Consider the following 22,088-nt stretch of genomic DNA (forward strand, 5'->3'; position numbering starts at 1 on the left):
TGTGGAGTGAAGAATTCTACTTAGAGGGGGATATAAGCATTTTACGAACAACTGGTATCAGACTTCTTCCTGTTGTAATATCTGAGAGCAAGTTAGAGAGTTGGGGGAAGATTAAATGGAGGTGAGAAGGGAGTCAAGGAATTGCCACTAAGGGAAGGAAGCAGGCCAGAAATCAGAGGCTTGGGTCACCAAAGACAAACTTCATCTACTATGATTTTCCTGGGATTGGTACTGTTTACTTACAGCCACATTTGGTTGAGTGAAAGTTGTGTGCAGAGGGCATTGTTTTTGTGGTGTGAGACCTTGCATGTGAGCTGATTACAGAAACTTTGAGGTTTGAGCTCTACGACCCACATCAACACTGTTTTACATGATTTATGAAGGGTTTTTTTTGGAGAATCCCTTTGGCCTACTGCTTGGAGTTTTCATTAATCAAAACATCAACCAATTCTTTCCTAGCTAGGTTTACAAATGAGGGCAATAATAGGTAGGTGTGAGATTCTGAGCTGGGCACCAGGAAAGTAAGATCACAGAATCATAGATCCAGAGTAGAAAAAGGCCTCGGAGGCCCCCTGCTCTGAACTTTTCATTTTACAGATGAAAAATTGTGGCACAGAGAGGATAAGCCTGGATAGAAAGTACATAGGTGGTAAGCAGAAGAGCTGGTATTTGTACCCGGGTTCATTGCCTCCACAATAAAATGGCATTTCTTGCCACCAGAGTTCTTGTCAAATGATTACAATATCAGAAATGGATGTGGTTTTATCAGTGGAAATAGCATTAAAGAAGATGCATGGACATCCCCTTTGCTTTTGTGCCCAAAGGAAAATGGGATCTTTCCATATGACTTGCAACTGAAACTCCCCTCAAACTGTACTGTGTTACCTTCTTCCAAGGATTCTTAAGTCTTTTGAATGTTATAGACCCCTTTGGCAGTTTGGTGAAGCCTATGGAATAATGTTTTTAAATGTATCCGGGGAACTGCATAGTTACCAAAAAATGTATTTTGAAATACAATTACCTAATCTTTTAAAGCTCACACATCTTAGGTTAAGGAGCACCTCCTCTGTTAGAATATAAGCTTCTTGAATGCAGGGACTGTTTTGATTTTCTTTTTGCATACCCAGCACTTGGCTCAGTGCTTTGCACACAGTAAATACTTAAATGCTTTTTATTCCATTCATTCAAAAGCCAGTATTATTTCTGTTATATATTCTGATTTTACCCCACATTTCAATGATCCATCGATTCGCATGTGTTGTTTGTCAACTAGTAGGTGATCATGGGAGGTATGTCCTGGAAAAGAGGCTTGAATTGGCCTTTAGGAGATGACTATTTTTCCACTAGCTGTGGAATCCTGGGAATATTTCTTAACTTTTCTGAGTCAGTTTCCCAATTTTTGCCATCCTAGCCCCTAGCCAAAACAAAAATAGAACAATTGACAACAATTTCTCCCCCCAAATCACAAATAATTCCCAAGTTCAGGAACCACAATTCCTATCCTGGCTGCTTTAAAGGATTTTTGTCAGGATCAGATTTGATAATGCATATGAAAGTACTTAGGAAACCATAAAGTACTATATAAATATAAGAGTTTATTATTTCCAAAGGCAAGATGTTAGAGAGATTGCATGAGTGCACAGACAGCTTTTCCAGGTCTAATTTCTTTCCACCTGGGCAAATCCACTCCCATTGCTTTGACAGCAATTGTAAACATGCACAGTTCAAGGAAGTTAATTTCAACTCCCTCCTTATTGATCCAGCCTCCATGTTCACATATCTACATCCACTTATCGTGTTACTCTTGCAAGCAGTGTGATGATCTCTGCTAGCTTTGACAAAGAGCTCCATGTTTCAGGCCTTGAATTTCTAAAGCCCTTTTCAATGACTCAAACAATAATAGCTGATCTTTACAGAATACATTCTCCACATTATCTCCTTCCAAAATTGAGGTAAGTCTTAAGGGCATTATTTTCTCATTTTGCCAAATGGGTAAATTGAGACTTAGAACATTTAAACAATTTGCTCATAGTCACAGAACTAATAAAATTCCACAGGCAAAATTCAAACTCAGTTCCCTTTGAATCCAACTACTGGGCTTCTTCCAGTACATCATAGCACCAATGCCTTTAAGGACGACTAGCATTTCTGGTGTGAAGGCTTGCTGAGCCCTTCAGGGCTGCTCATTCACTTTTGGGTTCTACTAGGTACTTGATTCTTCCTGGTGGCTCCAAGAAGCATACCCATAAACCATTTCAGCAGACAGTCTAAATCAGGTTACTGATAACCTACAAGCCTAAAAAGTTAGGGGGAACGTCTACTCCAAGCATAGGAAGACTTCCCTTGCAGGAATGGACAGAAGAGAACAATTTGTTCCAACTTCCACGAAGGCAGCTGAAGCCGGCACTGGGGAGTGCTTAGAACTTATCAGATATCACAGGTAAAGTCATCTACTTCATTCTGGCCATTTCCAGTCATTCAGACCTTCATCTTGCCATTGGACTTCTATGGCTCTAAAACAGATAGTGAGGCTGACAACTTTGTCCAACTTTGCCTCACTTAAATCCAATTCACTCACAAGTCAAGACATCACCCTGTGATGTCATGGTCTCCTTTGAAAACAAACAAGTTATCAACACTTCGATTATGAATCTTGGAGGAGTTGTTGCTTTAAATTGTATTTTATATTCTTACTTGATGATAAATACCCTTTTCTCCCTGTTTAATATATTTTGGAACTTTTGATCATGCTCCTTGGGGTCTGTCCAAAGTTCTGTTCAATTCCAAAAAAAGACCTCCATGTTGGTACATTTTATGGGGAAAAAAAAAATTAAAATCTGATGATGATTATTGCCCCTGGACTCTTAGCTGAACTCTTTCCCAGAGATACAGTCATAGGTTGTCAGTTCTAGAAAGCACCTTAGAAATCATTTAGTTGAATCCCCTTATGTTACAGATGAAGAACAGAGAAAAAATACAGAGAGAATGTCAGACACAATGAGGAGATACAGTGAAGGACACTCTTTAAATATTGCTTCTTTCCCTTCCTTTCTACTACCTGCCAAATTCTATTCTTTGCAAAGAATGTCATTTTCAAATTTGGTGGATAGGAAAAGGACACAATTTTCAAATCTTTCTCAGGGCATAGACATATCTTGTTCCAGTCCTAGGCAGAGTGATTTCTTCATGTTCATATAGCAAGATAACAGATACTGTAATAAAAAATTAGATTTCTTATTTCTTAGGACAGTGTTCTTTCCTCTAGACTATTGCATAAGTACTATCAACTAGGTAGTACAGGGGGCAGCTAGGTGGCACATTGGAGAGAGTGCCATTGCATAAGTACTATCAACTAGGTAGTACAGGGGGCAGCTAGGTGGCACATTGGAGAGAGTGCCAGGCTTGGAATCAGAAAAACTTTTCCTAGTTCAAATCTAGCCTCAGACACTTCCTAACTGTGTGATCCAGACAAATCACTTAACTCTTTTTGCCTCAGTTTCTTCATCTGTAAAATGAGCTAATAAAGAAATGTTAAACATATCTTTATCAAGAAAATTTCAGATGGAGTCATGAAGAGTTGGACATGACTGAACTACAATCACAACCACACTCACAACCACAGCATTATCATGGTCCAAGAATATATTGCTACTTGCTAGCATTTCGTTAGTATAAGACCTGAATAAATTAGGATTTTTTCCATCTTTTTTTCTTCCCTTCATTTTATTTCAAATTATTATCCCGCACTCACCGGAGCCTTAGATACTATTAAATTTGGACCATGTATGGTCAATATGGACCAGTGAACAAAGAAGTCACCATCTTCCCAAAAGTTCCTCCATGTCAGCATCAATCACAAAAAAAAATTGTCTCAAGAACCATGATCAGAATTATTTATTTCCATTTAGAGCTGTAAAAGATAGCATCTCCAATATCTGGCCACCATGAGGCCATTATGGTCATAACAAATGACTTGCTTTTTCTTCCACATCCTTTTTCTGTCCTTTTAAAAATCAACTGGTACCACCCAGATATTTGTTTCTTTTATATTTTTGCTTCCTAATAAAAGAAAATCCATCACTACCTGCAGTTCTGGAAACCCACTATATGCCATTTTAAGCCAAATCTTAGATGTTCCAGTTTCAGCTTTCCCTGAGGCTTTCCTCCATTTTTGGGACTTATACCATGTAGAGCTTTTGAACATCCTTGTGTGAAATAAATGTTATCATTAATTCAACAAATACTCAGATAGGTTTGATCCAAGAGAGATTACTACAACATTATTTAGGGCCTGTGTTAGAATACTTATAGTAATTTTTCAGGAGGAAAGAAAAATCAGCTTGCAGCTGGTAGGTCTAAGTGTTTTTCTTCTCCATAAAAATGTTTAAGACATTAAAGTGACTATGATAGAATGACTTTATGGCTGCAGTGAAGAGGAAGTAAGTGAAAGATAAAGGCAGTCCAGTGGCACAATGTATAGAGTGCCAAGTCTGGGGTCAGAAAGACTCTTCTTCCTGAATTTAAATCTGTCCTCAGGCACTTAACTAGCTGTGTGATCTTAGACAAATCATTTAACTCTGCTTGCCTCAGTTTCTTTATTTGGAAAATGAGTTGGAAAAGGAAATGGCAAACCATTCCAATAACTTTGCCAAGAAAACCCTGGATAGGGTCAGGAAGTTTTGGACCTGACTGAGACATGGCTGTACATATACAAATAAAATATAAGTATGTGCCACCAAATAGGTGTCTGGCTGCCCTTCCCATCACTCACTGCTGTGGGCAGACCAAGTTCATGGATACAGCTTTGACTCATGCTTTACGAGAGGTCATACAATCACAGTATCACAGCATAGCTTCAGAGCTGGAAAGAACCGATCATCTTGTCCAAATTCCTCATTTCATGGATAAGGAAAATGAGGTTTGAGATTAAATGCCTTAATATCAATAGACACTGAGTGTCCAAGCTGGTATATGAACCCATGTTTCCTAACTCCAAATCTAGTTCCCTTTCTACCAGTCCATGATGGTGAAACAGAAAATAAAAATAAAACTGATATATTGATTTAAAATTGTGCTTAGGTTTTATATTAAACACTTTGATATAAATAAGATGAATGTTTAAGATGCATATATACAAAAAGATATAGGTGCATATAACTCTATATATCTGAAACATGTATCTCTATTTTTATAGCTAGATATAGACACTATCTATCTACCTATCTATGTCTCAAACACTTATCTAAAGCTTATTGTTTCTGTGTGCAAAGCTTTATGGTAGGAGCTTGGAATATAGAGATAAAAATGACCTAATCCCTTCTCTGTCAAGGCACTTATTTTCCATCAAGTATAAATGTTACCTTTTTTGTCTTTGTGGTTGTTCACTTGTTTTTCATTTTTGTCTAACTCTTTGTGATCCCATTCAGGGTTTTCTTGGTGAAGATATTGGAGCTGTTTTGCCATTTCCTTCTCTATCCCACTTTATAGATGAGGAAACTGAGACACAGAGGGTTAAATGACTGGTCCAGGGTCACACAGCTAGTCACTTAGCCTGAATTTGAACTTAGGTCTGACTGACTCCAGGTATGGCTATCTATTAACCACCAAGCTTCTCACTTTAAATATAAGCTCCACTAGGGCATAGTGGAAGGAAAGGAGAGAACCAGACAAAAGGGTCTTGAAAAACATGAAGAAGGAGAGCACCTTTTTATCAAAGAAGATCAGGAAAGGCTTACCTGAACTGAAGGAAGATAATGCATTTGAAAATAGTCTATCAAAAGGAAGAACACATGGTTGGCCAATCATAGATGTAAGTAAATCTTGAAAAAACATCTTTAGGTTTTACACTCTCCTGTGATCCTTCTCCTGAAGGGATACCCAGTCAAAGTCCAAACACAAAGAGGAGGCTTGGATCCTCCATGACAGACTTGATCGACTTCACCATTTTGCCAACATTGACTTTTTTGGGCCTTCAGCTGTGTGCTGGATGTGTGTAAACAGGTTAGTTTGCTTCTTTTCTGCCTTGCTCGCTTCCCAGATTCATCTTCCCCTTAATTCTTCAAGGAATGAATGAATAAATAAATAAATGAATGAAAAAGTTTTTGCTAAGTGATTGCCAAATGCAAAATACTGAGAATACAACTAGAAAAGCAGATAGTCCCTCTTCTCCTGAATTATTACATTCTAAAGTTAGAGACAACACACACATATACATCTAAAGATAGGACCAAACATATTAGGTACTAGCCAGCTGGAAAACCACTCATGGGCCTTAGAGTGCAATGGCAAAGCAGATGGTGATGTATCACTCATTAATAAAATTCTTTCCATTTCTGATGTTGAACCATGTGGCAATGCCAAGGGAATATCAATAGCTTTGACACAGAAAACTTTCTTTTCCTGGTTTTTAGGCAGGGGTACAATACACATTTATTGGTACCAGTTGGTCACTAATTGGGAGGGGATGTTTGAAGTACTGTTTAACTTGCCTAGTATATATTACCTCCTGTCTCAGCCTTCCTTGCTGCTTCTTCTAGGCTCATTTACCTGTCCTGTTGATTGCAATTGTTCAGCAGAAAGGACATTGGCAAGTTGGTGCATATCCAGAAGAATAGTTAATCAGGTTAATGAAAAGACTGTCTATGGTACCAACTATATAATAGCTCAATATCTTCTACTTAAAAAAAAAAACCACTTAATAAAAGAAAAATATACATTCTCTCTTTTTAATGCTAAAAGAAATGCAATTTTTTTTTTCTGTTTCTTCTGATATGGTGATAAGAAGGGGTGACATCTATATATCTGAGGTTCTAAGAAGTCCCAGGTCTTTCACTCTTTCTTTAGGGCCTATTTCCTTTTCCTGGATATGATTTAATAAGGAGCTTGCACTTCAGTTTCTTGGCTGTCCCCTTTAGAAAAAAAGGTAATCAGGACAGAAAGCTTTTTAAGCCACCTCACGCCTTCCAAGCTTTTGAAAATTATGCCCCTTTCTGTCAGCTCTTCTCTCTCACCTGAAAGAGCCATCCAACAAACTTTGCTGTTGATTTGAGCAAGTAAAGTGGTATCAGAATAGCTCTTAGAGCTGACAGAGGCCTGAGCTCAGGAGAATTGGCACATTAAGAAATTAATGGAAAGAGAGAGAAATTGTTTGGATCTTAGAATTTCAAGAGGAGCTCAAAGACCCCCAAAAGCTTCAAGTATGAAGAGAGCTAATGTACTGAACCCAGGAGCTCAGCTGCTCTCTGTTGTCTGTGCTCCCCTTCGCAGTAGGAGCCTGGCATGGCTTCCCAGTGCCAAACAATGAGATGCGTGCAGGGAGACGGGTGGTGCTGCCAATGAGCAGGCACACAGCAGCACATGCCAAGCAGGGGCTGGTGTTCCAGGATTCGGAGGAGCAGATGACTCCCTGGCAGACTGAAGAATTTAACCCATCATGCTGCCTCCAGTGAATAAAAAGCACTTTTGGAGAAGGTGCTAAATCAATCTTCTTGTATGTGGCTGATTTGGGAGCATTTTTCAGGCTTTTTTACTCCTAGTGTAGAGACTCTCTAAACTTATAGTTTAGAGAGAGGAAATATGATCTGATACCTTGACTCTGAAATCAGAAGGGAGAAGAGGAAGAATACTTTTTCTTCTATATTCAAAAGCCAATCCTGTTTATTTTGTCTACAGCTTCTGTCCTCATCGAGGACCATAGTAGTAGTTCTATAATTGAGCTCCTTGACTTGATTTTTTCTTTTCTCCAATCCATCCTTCATGTAATTTTTAAACTGAGATTTTAAATCTAGCTCTATGACTCCCCTCCTTAAAAAATTTCAGTGACTCCATTTTTTTGCTTTGAGAATGGGGTCTAGCTTGGGTTTGTGGATAGTTTCTAGGATAAAAGAAAAAAATGACATTTTAATTTTTACTAATATTCAAATAAAATGTAGCTTTCTTTTGTCTCCTTTTCTATTATCAACACTTAGCACAGTGCCTGGAAAATGGTGGATGCTTAATAAATGTTTATTGATTGAATTATAAATTAAAAATCATTATTCTGAGAATATATTTATAGAAAATCATTATTCTGAGACTTTACCAGATTACCACAGAAGTCTATGAAACAAAAATGGTTCAGAACTCCTGTTCTAGATGCTTATTTAAGCACTCATTAAATATATATCATTGGTCACCAAAGGGATGGTGTGAGGATATATGGATTCATCTACACTTTATGACTCCATTGTTCTGGAAAAGCAACTCCACTCTAGAGACAATGCTTAAGCCAATAGGATTAAGAAAAAAAAAAAAGCCTTATTTTTGCCTTTAAAACTTCTCAGTCAGGTTCTAATGTACCTTTTCAGGCTCATACCCTCTGCCTGTTCTAGCAAAACTGTTCTACTATTATCCTACTCAGAACTGTAACCATCACTTTTGGGCCTGACCTTCCTCATACCTTCTCACTTAGAATATATACTCTTTCAAGGTTCAGCTCATCAGCTGCCTCTTCCGGGAAGCCATTCATTCCTTTATAGTTAGTGCTTTCTCCTATTTCAAATACTCTTCAAATTTTTATTTTGATATATTACCCATATTAAAATTGTGTCTTTGAGGGGAAGGACTGTTTTTTTTTTTTTTTTTGTTTTGTTTTTAATAAATTTTTTACTTTTTACTTTTTATTTTTGTCTCTGCATCTCTGACATTTAGTACACCATCTTATATGTATAGTAGGCACTTAATAAATGATTGAATTGGGTTAGACTTGCATTGTAAGAAGAGAATGGCTCAATTTAATTAAATATGGCTGCTTTATACTCATTCAGTTATTCTGACCATCTTATGGTATGACTTGAATGGGCTGTAATGGAAAGACAATGGATTTTGAGCAAAAGGACTTGGGTTCAAAAGCCACCTTTGCTATTTAATTTCTGATTTTTCTTTGAACTAAATGGTATTTTAGGTTCCTGATAGATCAAACACCTAAGATCCAACAAATTCCTGCATAATAGATGATAAAGATGGCTATCTGGAGGGCCATCTCTATATGCTATATGGAGTCATGACAGGTCCGGAGAGTTTAGAAGGTGGTTTAATTTCCAATTCAAATTCTCACATTTAGACAGAAAGGTCTCTAATTTATATGGAAATCTTTGTCTCTTATACTTAGAATCTGTATCATGATAGTTTGTTCATTTCTATTACAATGATTAATAGTAAATGTTCCTTTACCTTAATGATCTTACACAGTCTTTTCTGATATATGATCCATGATCCTTCCTCCCTAAATTATCCTAGTTTCATTTTGCATTTAGTCAATATATGTTTATATAAGTACATTGTCTTCCTTGGTTGACTGTAAACTTCTTGAAAGAAGGGACTGTTTCATTTTTGTCTGTATTTGCCCAACATCTGGCAAAGTTCCTAGCACTTAGCAGTTATTTATAAATGCTTGTAGATTGATTGATTGATTGATTCTCCTTTTATTGGATTGTGGATAGTTTGAGGAATATTTTGATTCATTTTGAATCCTCAAGATTGAGCACAAGCCTTGAATATAGAGGATTTTTATTAAGAGTTTCTTTCATTGAAGAGTTATCAATAGCCTCAGAAACTGAGAAAGAATTAGGTTAGCTATAAAGGTCATGATTTATAATTACTTTTAAAAAAATGACCATTTTATAGGAGGGCAGTCAGGTAGTAAAGGACTTTTGCATTCATGTTATATAAGTAATCGTTGAAGAAATTGATAGAAGAGAAGATTGTATGGAGGAAGGGCATGATATTTGTTTTCAAATAATTGTAGGATTGTTATGTAGAAGGATTAGACTTGTTCTGTTTGGCTCTTGAAGATAAAACTAGTAATCATAGAGACAAATATTTTGACTTAATAGAGTATTTAAAAATTTTTTAAATATAATTTATATTATGTTACTCTATTAAGTAGACATCTACTCTATTAGTAGTAGATGTCTAAATTCAGGAAGACTTATCTTCCTGATTTCAAATCTGGCCTCAGACATTTATATTAGCTGTAGGACTCTGGACAAGTCACTTAACCCTGTTTTCCTTAGTTTCCTCATCTGTCAAATGAACTACAGAAGGAAATGGCAAACCACTACATTTTGCTAAGAAAATCCTAAATGGGATCAGGAAGAATTGAAAATGAGTGAATAACAAAAAGTAAGTCCTTAAGAAATAATAGATTTCCTTTCCTTGGAAATCCTTATATAGGACCTGAATAACTTTTTTTTTTTTGGGGGGGGGGGAGGAGTTGTTGTTTATTTGAATATTATAGGAAAACTTCTTGTTTGGGTAGGAGTTGGATTAGATTTTAATTGTTTCTTCTAAATGTGAGATTCTGTAAAAGAGTTAATGTCAGATGAGAAATAGGTATTGTAAAATTTTGGACATAAGGGGAAAATGTTTTGGATCCCAGGAAGTAACAAAAAAGAATTTTACTAGGATAGAATTATTTTGCTTCAATGCCCTCATGACAAATGTCAGTCAACAATCTAATAATGATTTCTGAATGAGTAATTTATTATGAGGGTCTGACCTGGTGTTCTGTGAGGGCAATACTTGAGAGGAAGGATTATTTGGCATTTAAGTGGCTTGTAAAACCCTTTGAAGATTTATATGCATAGTAGGCTGAGTTAGGGATGAGAAGAAGGCACTTTGCCAGCTTCCCAAGACATTTGAAATTCATGTACTATATTCTTGGGACCTGAGAGCTGAGTCTGAATGTTTTGATAGAGACTTCCAATTGGTACTAGCAAACTGTGGCTCCACCCCTCAAAGAAATTCTTAGAAAAGAGCTTTATGGACAGCTAGTTTTCTTAGAAAATAACCTTTTCAGATTCCATTTGCTTGCCAGAAACCCTTTAGAAAAGTCACTTCACCTCTTTGTATATGGATTTATCCATCTGTTGAGTGGTAGTACTAGGCACTTGCCAGCTGCATGGGTGGCATTGGGCTTAATACAAATCCGTCCTGGAAGTCTTTGGACAAATTCCCCTAGCAAATTCTGCTTAGTAAGGGTAAGGTGGGAGGAAAAGGGAAGAACCTAGAAATACAGGCTATATTTTTCCTTAAAACATATTCTTTCCCTCCCTTCCTTCTTCCTTTCCCCCTTTCCCCTTTTCCCTCCTTCTCTCTCTCTCTCTCTCTCTCTCTCTCTCTCTCTCTCTCTCTCTCTCTCTCTCTCTCTCTCCTCTCTCCCAATCTCACCCCCGCCTCCTCTCTTCTGTGTCTCTCTTGTCTTTCTATCTGTCTCTGTCTGTCTCTGTCCATCACTGTCTCTGTCTCTATCTCTGTCTGCCTCTGTCTCTGTCTCTGTCTCTCTTTGTCTCTCAGTTTCTGTCTCTCTCTCTATCTCTGTCTCCCTGTATCTCCAAACTGTGGCTTTTCATTAACACGAGAAACTCTAATGTAGAATCTCCCCTTGTTGGGATAGATTCACATTTTCTTAGTAAATTATAGTCTTACAATTCCAAAGTACCCATGATAAAAAACTATCTACTTCCCAAGAGAGAACTGGTGAATTCTGAGTGCAGATTCTCTTTACTTTCTTCATTTTTCTTGCATTTGTGTGTGATATTTTGCATGACCTCACATGTATAATTGATATCATATTGCTTGCTTTCTCAATGGGTTGGAGAAAAGGAGGAGAGAATCTGAAGGTCAACCTTTTAAAAGATGAATATTAAAAAATTTAAAAATATATATTTAATGAAATAAATAAAAATATAATTAAAAATCAAATTATGGTTTTGGAGAGCTATTTGGAGCTCTAATAAGTTAAGAGGTTTGTCCATAGTCACACAGTCTATATGCATCAGAAAAGACACTTGAATCCATATCTTTGTGACTTGAAGCCAACTATCAATGAATAAGTGAATGAATGAATGAAAAATCATTTATCCTTTGTCCACTAATAGTATGCTCCCTCTCTTGAAATGGTGGGATTAAAAAAAGAGATGGATGTATATATATGAAATATATGCTTACAAGATTGAAGGTTTTTGAAGCACAATATATGGAAGATATCCTGTTGTCCTTCTTTCCCCCAATTCTCTTACTTTTCAGAAGCACATTGTCCAAAGACCCTTTGTGGGCACTGTGGACTCTGCCTTTAGTAATCTGAAAGTGATGAGGGGAATCCCAAAACTCTTTCTCTTTCTCTCTCTCTGACTTTGGGAATGAGCCATGAGATAGAGCACTTGAGAAGCATCTTGAAGGAGAAATTCTCCTTGAACTCTGCCTCTGTGAGACCCCACTAGAGGGAAACAGGACAAACAACTTCATTCTGTTATCTAGGTGGGGCTAGTTGAGTTAGAGTTGGAGAATTCCAACCCTATAAATTAAAAGATTAGCCCAGAGACTCATTAAATTCTATTCAAATTCCAGCTCAAGCTGACTAGCCCCTATCAAGAGCAAACCCCAACTTGTAGCCATAAAATGGGTCAACTTGGGGCTCAGTCCTTGCAGAGGACCTAATATGCCATGCTGGGCATAGCAGAAACCTCTGCCTGCTGAAATGATATCCTCTTTCAGCGTTACTCTGTCTTTATCTTCACCTATTTCCTTAACAAGGCTTTATACCTCTCTGTCAGGATTTCTCTACTAGAAACTTTACTTCTCTCTCGGGACCTTGCCACTAAGAAATTCAGTCTTTCTATTCATGCATAGCAAAGGCTGACTTCTCAGTCTAGCTTTTTGGGTTCGCAAATTCCTTTATGAAGGACCTCTGTGCCACCAAAAGGGGGTTCCTAACAATTTCCAAGGGGATTTAAGGGAAGCCAAACCTCTTCATTTAGTTCCCTGAACCCCAAACCTGCCACTAGCCTTATCATTTAACTCCCTGGGCACCAGGAACCCTAATCTCATCATTTTGGTTCCTTGAATCTGGACTAGAATGATGGAATCTTATCAAAAGGACTAGTATGATGGAATAATGAAAGTAAAGCATGATGAAATTTGACAATTCAATTCAATAATCACTTATTAAGTTCCTAATATGGGTAAACCACTGGGGATGCAAACACATACACAAAAAAAGGTCCCTGCCTTCAAAGAGCTTACATATTGGTACATTGAGGGGGAAAGGAGGAGAAAGCATTAATTTTGATGAATCAATATAAAATATGTAGCAGTATAAAAGGAAATTTCAGGATGGAAAGGAGAGTATTAATAATTAAGGAGGATCAGAAAAGGTATTTTGTGGAAAATGGTGTTGAAGGTGGGTCTTAAAGAATGCTACAGATTTTCCAAAATAAAGGAGAGTCAGAATATTTCACGTCTGGGGTTCAAAGGCATAGAGTAGAAGGTAAGAATATTGTATATAGAATAGCACATATACCACATAAAATAATATTGATTAAGCAGCCATTGTGTATCTGTGGAGCACTGGACTTGGCTCTGGATGCTACAAGAAGCAGACAAATCATTCACAGCTTCTTAGAAAAGCCTTCAATTTCTGAAGAGCTAATATCAGAGGTAGACTATTGCTAAAATATGGGAGAGTATTTTCTGATTCAGTCTTACCTGTCTTATCCCAATAGGCTTAACCACTATTCTACAGATGGATAAACTAAAGTAGAAAGGAATGAAGCATTTATTAAGCACTTTTTATGTGCCTAGCACTGTGCTAACTCCTGTACAAATATTCCCTTATTTGATCCTCACAACAATAAATAATATAGATTTCAGACTAGCATAACTTGGGCCCCAGGGAAAGGTGGAAGGAAAGGGAACAGGCCATGGGATAGACTGAAGTACTTGGGAGTATAGGCCAATATCAACATTGAAAAATAAACCAGGAAACAAATCCTCCTCTCCTGGAGAGAAAACATGACCTGGAGGATAGACATGTTTACAACTGGTTGTGATTTTCCATGAGGCACTAGGGCCCTTTTGAACAGTGAAGTAGACAAACAGACAATTATGTGAAAATCAAAGCTTAAATCGAAATATGTTGGTAGTCAAATGGGGTCACGCTGCACGGGATGGAGGGGGTTCCTAGGGGAAGCCAGCAAGAGACTAGGCCTCCACTCAGAAAGCCCTTACTATATATTACAGGAGAAGCTCCATTTGCAAAACATTTATTCAAGGTTTAATTGCAAATAAACCCTTGAATTTAGCCACTCTATTGAAAGGCTGAACAATAGCAGTGGCCTCCCTAATCACCATCCCATTCACAAACTAATCAGCAGAACTTAAGTAGGCAGAGGGGTAGGAGTAAAGGGACATATGGTGCCAGAGGTGTCTCCAGCTCTCTTTTTCCCTTGCTCAATCATGCTCTCTCTTTTACTCTTTCTAATTAGTGCATCGTTCAAATGATAATCAGTACCATGATCTGGGGCTTTAGAGGAATACTTGGATGTCACTTCATTTGCACTCATGTTACATAGGCAGACAGATGGCCCACCCATTTCTACCCCTTTGCCCCCGACACCCCAACAATCTTCATTTTGCTCAAACCAGAAACAATTGCTCTGCTTAAAAACAGATATGTATCTATACTGCTTTGTTGGATGAGAGACAGTAGAATTAGCAGTCTATATTAAAAAAAAAGTCTCCCAAATCGGGAAAATAGTAATAGATGACATTATTATGTTGTGCCACAGTTTTATTGCCCTGCCTTAGTTTCCCTAAATTGTCCTGCCTCAGTTTCCCTAAATTGTTCTGCCTCAGTCCCCCTAGTGGCAACTCCCTTCCCTCCTGACCATTAGGACTGATATAACTTAGGGCTAGCTACTCTAAGGTTATAAATTGTAAATGTTTAAACTCAAGATAAGGGGGAGTTCAGACATCCTGGCTCCTAAGTCCTCCTAAGTTATCAAGAATTTATGGTCCATTTCTCTGCTCTCAATGCTCCAACTTCACCCCCTTAGATCTTAGAACTACATATACATATGCCATTGGCATCTCACATTCCTTGCTGCTGCTGAAGCTGCTGCTGCTGAATGCTTTGAGACATCAGCCCTGGGACCAAAATGGATCCTTTGGTCCCAGAAAATCTCTCCCTCTCAGAAATCCACATAAAATATTAAAAACTCTCCAATCTCTATCTTGCCTCAGTTTCTTCAGCATTACAATTAAGTGCTTTAAGGTTTGCAAAATTCTGTCCATCCTTCTCTTATTTGGTCCTCACAATAGCACTTTGAGGAAGATGCCATTCTCTTCCTCATTTTTCAAAGAAAAAATTGAGATCCAAAGAGCTTGTGATTTGCCCAGGGTTGCTGTTATTATTTTGTTCTTCCTTCTAGAAAAGAACCATGACATTAGGGAAGTGATGCTCTAAGATGCAAGTGAATGGGATTGAAGCAGTGGAGAGCTATGCAAAGTCACCTGCCTCACTTTCTCCTCCTGAGCCCTCTGAGTCCAGTGGCCAGATATAGACCAGGACAACTGGAGCAGCTAGATGGCTGGCATGTGTTTGGGGTAGAACTTGAATCTGTGACTTACTCCAGTAAATCCAGCACCCTATTAATTGTATCATGCCTTCGCCCAAGAGTATGGGGGAGGGAGTGGCAGAAACCATCAATGAAGAAATCACCAAATAAAAAAAAATCAATGCCCTCTCATTTCTTTTATTTATTCATTTAACAAAAAATTGAGAATCTCCTCTATACTAAAGCATTAAGCTAGATGCTGTGGAGATTATAAAAAATATGCAAGAATAGATTTTCTTCTTCTTTTGGTTAATATCATATGTGTGTATAAAAGAGAGGAAATAATAAACAGTATATTAATATTTTCCCCATGTGCGTATCCTCCCTTAACACACTGATGGCCTATTTTCTACCTATGGGTTAGTTGAAGAAAGGCTAGATAAGAGTATCCCAGAATGAGTGGGCATGGAAATATTATGATCTGTTTTACTGGAGAAAAGCATTACCTCTCTGAGATCATAGGTTGTGTACTATATTGGAACTATCTAGAATATGTCATTTAAATTTTCATATGTGTAGATTTCCATACCTCCCCTGAGAACAGAGGAATGATACACCATTAAAGCAAAACCAAACAAAAACCTTGAGAAAATGAGAGAGGTCACTAACCTCAACTGGTCTGCCATTTAATGAGCTTTGTGAGATGATTTTTTTCTCTCTCTTTTTCAAATGAGCTGAGAGAAAACAACAATTTAGCAAATGGTTCAAAAGGTAACATGGACTATATATAAAACAGAAAAAGACAAGATTCTATCTTCGGATTTTTGAGACACTGGATTGGCAAAGATCCCCAGGTGCAAATGGAAACTCACTTAACCCACATGGTCACTGGAAAGAAAAGCTTAGATCTTATCTTAGAACAAGAAGGTTTTATTGAAATACAGAGATAGTCGCTATATCTGGCTAGCGATTATGCTTCACACAAATTGAAGAGGGCAAAAAGAAGAAATTAGGATAAGATTTCTAGAGGTACTTTCAGGAGGGATGATGGATGTTTCTACAAAGTCAGTGCAGGATGGATTGAAACCAAAGTGAGAAATCTTTGGGGGTCAGATAGAGAAGTGTCTTTCTCATCTAGTAAATCCATTTCAAGATAGGATCAAGGGCAAAGGAAAATTGTGGGGAAAATTCAGTGCCACCAGAGTAAATGGCATGGGCACTTAAAGTCACAGATAAGAGTTTGAAGTGAAGTCTAGAAGGGAATCAAAGAAAGAAATTTACTTTAGAATTGGTGCTAATCTGAGTCCACTATAGAGTGGGGCAGATCTTTCTTGGGCAGATCTTCTCTACCCATTTCACATGCAACCTTTTTAGTCCTTTTATTTCTTTAAATCACCTACAAACTCTCAAAGTACTTGTAGGTTTACCAAAAGAAGGGGTTGTAAAGGCAGTTGTGAGGTGTAAAGAGCTAAAAAGAGTAATGAAGTAGAAATCTAAAGATATAGATTCCAGTTCCAGGCCTGACACTAACTAGCTGGATGACCTTGAATACATTGCTTAATTTCTTCATTAGTAAAATCTGAAGATTTCTAAAGAATTTTAGCAATTTACAAAGTAGGGTATTCCCAGTTTGCATAGGGAGCATAGTCCTCCCTTTAGTGGACAACCAGGATGGCAACTGACAGATCAGAGCAATCATAAAACTTGGGGGAAATTGGGAGCCTTAAGGTATCCCTAGGAAGAATAGGGTCGAACTAGAAGTGGAGACTGGGTCTCTTCCTGCCAGTATGCTTTTTTCATAGTCGACATATCAAATTTGAGGGGGAGCAATGGTATGAAATGATAAGGTTCAGAGTGTGGACTTGCTTCTGAAGGCCTTAAGTGATATACTGCTGCCCGCCATTCATTCTAAGTCTTTACAACTTACCGTCTGTCTCACTAGTATGACAATTTAAAAGTAATAATGGGAAAGGCACATTTTAAAGACTAAAACCTGCTAATGACACCACCTTTTCCTATGGTTGCTATACATTTAGAGAATTAATAAATGGTTTATGCTTCTGGCCCCAATAATTCAGGCTATAGTTAGCAGAGCTTTTTTTTTGTTTGTTTGTTCCTTCTATGGTTAATGGGTAGCACATTTTAATTAAAATAACTAAGATATTTTCCTATCCTTTCCTAGTCAGAAGCAGATTTAAATGAGGAATTATTTGAGGAAGCATTTTTGACATTGTGTTGTCTGTAGGACCTATCTCACGGGGCTACATAGGAAGGTGGGAAAAGCAGAGGTAGAAACAAAAATTGACATTTATGAAAAAATCCTACTTGTTAAATGTAAAGGGTCACAGACAGTGGGGGAACTCTGGGTGAGGTACAAGACCCTTTATCCCAGAGGGAACATGCTGACAATGTCTGGTTTGGCCCCCCATCTCCCCTAAGGGCTCTCATCCTAGGAGGTGACAACCTGTGTTGTGATTGAAGCAGAATGATACCAGGTGGCAAACTATATACAACAGCAAGTTGTTCATGTGGTCCCATGTACACAGTATATACTTAGCACATGCCCAGTGTTTCTGTTACTTAAGGGTATAAGGATAAAAAAAAAGGGAAAGTCCTTGGAATAAATGGACTCCATTTTTCCACCATCCTCAGGAGACCCACCTCATCACTTCTTCTCTAAGATGGTATATTTTAATCACCCTGGTGAGGGGGCTCTAGAAAGCATGGTACATTTTGTCACCCTCAACTTGGGGGCTCTAGAAAGCAGGACACAACAGTTAAATAAATGAACTGATGAGTTCAGGAGAGAGTTGAATAATGTATTTTTGTCTCAGCAAAATTTTTAAAAAAAGTAAAAGATAGGATCATGTTAGCACAGAGCTGGGCATCTACTTTAGGAAATATTTAATAAGTAGTTATTGATTGATTCCATGAAATCCATGTTTGTTTTTTGAGCATGAAATGAATTAAATCTTTATGTTATACTATTCCTTTCGTGGTTAATGAGTCAAGTATTCCCTGCTCTCTAATCCTCCAGCTCTTTCCTCTACATCCTCACCAACTACGTCTTGCTGCCCTTACTCTTTTCTGGAAGAATTTCTATCTTGGCATCCCCTGTCCTATTTGGTGATTGCTTCTCCTAAACCATTATTTCAGAAGAAAAATAAAGTGGCTCAATGCCTGAGTGCTGGAGTAAGGAAGACTCATCTTCTCAAGTTCAAATGGCAAACCGCTACAGTATCTCAAGCCATGAAAACCCCAAATGGGATCATGAAAAGTTGGATACACAGCTGAACAACAATAAACAACAACAACAAAATTCATAATAATAATTTCAGGAAAGCTCTAGCATTTACTTGACTTCCTATTCTCTAGCCATTTCCACATCTTTGTCCCCTTCTAATTTTGGAACCATGAGCCATGTTCAAATCAGCTCCATCATTTCCTAAATATAATAACCTACTCCCTCATGGTTCCACTTACCAGTTAGCTTTTCAGCAACTTTCTGGACCTCCCTGAACACCAACCCCCTATGTGTAATGTCTCCTCCATTTCAATGTAAGCTACTTTTGTACCTGTATTCCCAATACTTAGCACATAGTACATCTGTGCTTTTCATTCATTTATTCTTTCATTCAATCTTTGATCTGATTGATAAGTTTAATTGGCCCAACACTGCAGATTGCCATTCATTCATGCCTTTTGTGTGATATCATAAAAACTTAACTAGATCTAAAGTCATCTAGTGTATCATTCAAGTTATCCATTTTCATTTAACCTTCTCTCTTGCCACATTTGAACTCAGGTCTTCCTAATTGAGTATTCAGTGTGTTCTTAGGTGGAAAGAGAAGGAGAACACATATTATTAAGTGCCTCTTCTGCGCCAGACACTGTGCTAAACACTTTACAAATATTATCTCATTTGTTCCTCATAATAACCCTGAATCATCAGTACTACTGTTACTATTATTCCCATTTTACAATTGAAGAAACTGAAGCAGGCAAAAGTTAAGTGACTTACCCAGTATTGCACAGCTAATAAATGTCTGTAAGACTGAATTTGAACTCAGGTCTTCCTGACTCTGTTCTTAGGGCTCTATCCATTTTGCCACCCTACCTCAGTTCTAAAGTCTTTTTTAGGGCTAAGGTTCTATGGATCTTAATAGCCTTACCAGTTCATACTACCTAAAGAAAAGGACATTCTAAGATGAATAAAAGAACTAAAGTATGGCAGATAATTGATATCCCTATTTCTGGTCCCTACCTTTTCAACTCCATTTTTCATATAGCTGTCAAATTGATCTTAAGCAAGAGGTATGTCTATGCTACTCAGCTGCTCAAAATCATTCCATGACTCTCCACTTACTATAGGATAAAATACAAACTTCTTAAGCTGACATTTAAAATCTTCCACAATCTGTCTCCCACTGACTTTTGCAGCCTTATTTCACATATCTCTCCTTTATAACTTCCATATTCTAGAAAAATTGGACTACCAGTCATTTCATTCCCTGAATTCAGTATTCCATCTCTTGATTCATGTAAGCCACTTCCTATCTCTGGAATGCTCTTCTCCTTATTTCTATTTATCAAATCCTGGTTTTCCTTTATGATTTAACTCAATTGCCAACTCCCCATGAAACCATAATTTTAAAAGACCTCTAAGTGGATACTCTCAAAGAAAACTTTGCTCAGTCACAGTAAGAAGAAAATTTTAAACCCCAAGCCCACAAGCTATGTTTCCCAGTATTTCTCCTACTGTATAAGTAGGGAAGGGGCTGTGCTATATAAACAGCACCAGATTTTGCAATCACAAGTTAATTCAATGCAATATAATTCAACAAATATCCCTTAATGCCTGCCATGTCCAAAATACTGGGCTAGGCATGAGGAACACTAAGACAGAAATGAAAGTCCCTGTTCCCAAGAGATTTTATTCTTCTGGGAGTTAGAGGAAATGCACAAAGCACCTCTCTTTAATGGAGAAAGAACTCATGAGTGAGGGAGGAGAAGTGTGTAATGGAAGCTTTACAGAGTACTGGCACATGAGTGACTACAATGTCTAGAATTCCCTCCTTCTTCCTCAAAGAGATGCTTGAGGTATTTGGGTTCTTCTCCTTTTTTTTTTTTTTTCTGTCCCTAGGAAGAATTGGGAGGTGACTTACTTGTATAGGGCAAAACACTTGCAGCTTGGCTCATTGTGTGACCTTAGAAAAGTCAAAGTGTCTCAGAGGCAGCCAGGTGACATAGTGGACCAAGAGTTAGACCTGGGAGTCAGGATGTTCTGAGTTAAAATTCTGCTTTAAATATGTCTTAGCTGTGTGATCCTGGTTTGGTCACTTTACTTCTGCCTACCTCATTTTCCTCAGCTGCAAAATGGGAATAAAAATAATATTCAACAGGTAGCATTATTGGAAGGATCAAATGATATATTTATGAAGTGTTTAGCATAGTGCCTGGCATATAGTAGATATTTAATGAATACTTATTTACTCCTCCCTTATGTATGTTATTTTTTCCATATTGGAAGAAATTGCTTATACAATTACAGAATTTGAGACTCAGGCAGGACTTTAGTATCCATCTAATCCAATTCATACTCAAAAGGAAGTCTGACTATAAGATACCTGACAAATAGACATACAGTCCATTTGCTTGAAAAGCCTCCAAGGAAGAAAAAGTCACTAACTCTTGAGGTACTCTATTTCACTTTTTGACAACTCTAATTGTTAGGAAGTTTTTTCCTGACATCAAGGCTTAATTTGATATGGAGGGATTCAAGTGTATGAGTTGATCCAAAAGGATAAAAAAATAGCATTTTGGGTGTAAATCATAAAGTATCAAAGTTCGAAGGGACCATCTAGTTCAAACTTCAACAGGATACAAATTCCTTGACAACATAACAAGTACTTATCCAGTTTCTGCTTGAAGGTCTCCACTGAGGTGCAAGCCACTATCTTTATGTCACTTCTTTTATGAAGTGGAAAGAGAATTCCACTGTTGGATAGCCCTAATCAATAGTTTTTCATTTACATCTGTTTCTCTGTAGTTGCTATCCATCACATCCAGTTTCTGCAGGGTATGATGGGACCATCTCCTCTTTTGTTCTGGATACTTTACTATTCAATCCAGCTGAAAATCACATTATCTCATTTAAACCTTCATAACACATTTTTGATCCATATGGAGATCTCATCTTGTTAATCTCCTCAGGTCTTTTTCAATCTTTCTTCCTTAATTGGATTTGCAAATCACAATTAAGTATCTTATGCAAAGGGTTGTACCTTAGCCTAAGATGGGGGAAGTCTAGAAATTCAAGTTTCAGGGAGAATTCATATGAAATTTATACAAGATTGACATTGAAAATCACTTCAGTGGTGTTCTTGATAATTCAAGTGATGCCTTATTTATCAGGAGCTGAGGGTATTTCACTGCCATTTTATATGAATGATTCAGATCCTAGAATCAATGACAATACTGGATAGCCAAGACTCTTTGATCTAGGTTCAGAATAAATTCTGTTTTTATTTCTTTGGTTCTCTTAACCTAAACATTAGGCATGTTTAGCCTGGAGAAACAAGACTGGAAGTGGGGTGATAGCTAGCTAGCTAGATAGATAGCTTCGCCATTTGCCGGAAGTATTAGATTAGTTATGTTTGTCTTTAGGGAAAAGAACCAGGAGTAATGGTCAGAGGTTGTAAGAGGAAAATTTAG

Source organism: Sarcophilus harrisii, chromosome 2 (assembly GCF_902635505.1).
Source record: "Sarcophilus harrisii chromosome 2, mSarHar1.11, whole genome shotgun sequence".
NCBI lineage: Eukaryota > Metazoa > Chordata > Mammalia > Dasyuromorphia > Dasyuridae > Sarcophilus > Sarcophilus harrisii.